This window comes from Oryza sativa, chromosome 12 (assembly GCF_034140825.1).
Source record: "Oryza sativa Japonica Group chromosome 12, ASM3414082v1".
Taxonomy (NCBI): Eukaryota; Viridiplantae; Streptophyta; class Magnoliopsida; order Poales; family Poaceae; genus Oryza; species Oryza sativa.
This window is the reverse complement of record NC_089046.1, coordinates 20,741,562-20,743,528: the sequence shown is the minus strand read 5'-3', so window position 1 is coordinate 20,743,528 and position 1,967 is coordinate 20,741,562. Positions and strand designations below refer to the sequence as shown.

The 1,967-nt window shown below is 45.6% G+C and overlaps 1 non-coding gene across 1 annotated transcript; it reads right to left on the bottom strand.

Annotated features, from left to right (window-relative positions):
• Positions 1 to 1,385: 1,385 nt before the first annotated feature.
• On the bottom strand, positions 1,386 to 1,492 carry LOC112937510 (small nucleolar RNA R71). The gene has a single exon (XR_003240175.1). It is a non-coding gene; the product is annotated as a small nucleolar RNA R71 (small nucleolar RNA).
• Positions 1,493 to 1,967: the final 475 nt, after the last annotated feature.

Sequence of the window (1,967 nt, the reverse complement as noted above, 5' to 3'; positions counted from 1 at the left end):
AGGTGCAATGGTGCGGGTTTAATGCCTGATTTATCAGTTGCTCTATGTCATGTGCATGGGTGTAGAGTAGTATTTAGTAATGTAAGCGCGGTGCTTAGATTATTAAATATTATTAATTGGGCATATATGCTGCGGGATAGTAGAGTTTGGCCGTTGATTGTGATAGTTCAGTACGGGTATTCCTCCACGTTAGTGTATATTCATAAGACAAATTTCTGGGGAGTGTACTCCTCCGTATTTAGCCCCGGTTGGGCAGCCATGACAGGTTGTCGTAAGGAACTCGGCAACCCGGGGTGGTCTCTCGAAGTACCAGGAGGGCATGGTGTATTGGCCACACGATTGTATACTAGCAGATGTAAACTAAGATTTGAGTGTATATTAGAAGTATAGGAATTGAGTGCTTTCTAATTCTTATTCCACTTAGTTAGATCTACTTTATTATGAGCATATGATCATCTTTGCTTCGTGTCACTCTACCCCTATATTAAACATAACCCCTGCTTAGACTTTGACAATTACAATTAATATATGTATAAAGTGCATTAGCAAAGTCCGCTCTTATTATCTTCCGTTGGGATTAAAAATACGGTACCATGGAATACTTTCGGGTGAAATGCTACAATGATATATTCGTGCGCTTGCGGATTACTTCTGTAACCATAAATATAGCAGGACTATTTATGGCGCTATTACTAGGAATGAATATTTCTAGTAACGTCGTTAAGAAATACCAACAACCATTTCTAGCACCGTTGCCGGGGAAGATTAATAATGAGATGACTACGGTAATAACTGTATATATATAGTACCTCTGTATGAGACGCTGTCCTTTGCAGGTTAATCTTGATTGTTTTTGACTTGTGTCGTGAAAATAGGGTTATGATTGGTTTCAACTTACCGGAAAACATTAACGAGAATCCAGATGCCTTCTTCCAGAGTGTCAAACCTCGTGTCATCCCTCCGCGGAAGAGACTCTCCGAAAAGAAACCAGCCATCCCAACATCACCAAGTTTCAGGAACATGGCCAAGAAGACCCTTTGCGAATTCGCTGCCCCATCTGCTGACAACGTGCCTGTTGGCCCGCTGTCAACATTGGAGACACCGATTTCGACCTTAAGAGCAGCCTGATAACTATGGCGCAGGCAAGCCCGTTCTTTGGCAAGCCGAATGAGGACGCAAGCGTTCATCTGCAGCAATTCCTAGAGATCTGCACCACTTACACGGTAAAAGGTGTCAGTCTGGACGCCGAGAGGCTATGTTTGTTTCCTTTCTCACTCTTGGGAAAGGCAAAGCAGTGGTTCTACGTAAACCGAATGATAGTTAACACTCGGGACAGATGCTCCACTGCGTTCCTCTCCAAATTCTTCCCGATGGGCAAGACCAATGCCCTTCGCGGGAGAATATCAAGTTTCCAGCAGACCAGGGATGAGATGTTTCCCGAAGCATGGGAATGTCTGCAGGAGTATGTAGCTGCCTGCCCTAATCATGGGATGGATGACTGGCTCATCCTGCAGAGTTTCTACAATAGACTCACTCCATCGTCGATGGATCACCAGGATGCTGCTACTGGGGTTGCCTTCTTCTCAAAGATAGTCCGTGCGGCAATTGATATTATTGAGAAGATGGTATCCAACATGGGCTGGAGTGAAGAACGACTCCAGACCAGTCATCGTGGCATGCACACCGTCAAGGAGACGGAGATGCTTGCTGCTAAACTGGATGTCCTAATGAAGAGACGGGACGATCAGGAGAAATCCAAGCCGCAGGACACTGTCAAGGCATTGGACTCGCACATCACATGCGAGGTCTGTGGAAACACTGGTCACTCAGGAAATGATTGCCCCGAAACCCATGAGGAAGCCATGTTCATGGGGAACAATGGCTACCGGCAACAAGGAGGCCAGGGGTGGAACCAGCTCCGGCCATTCTACCAAGGAGGCAACAACAGCAACAATAACGGTAATTTC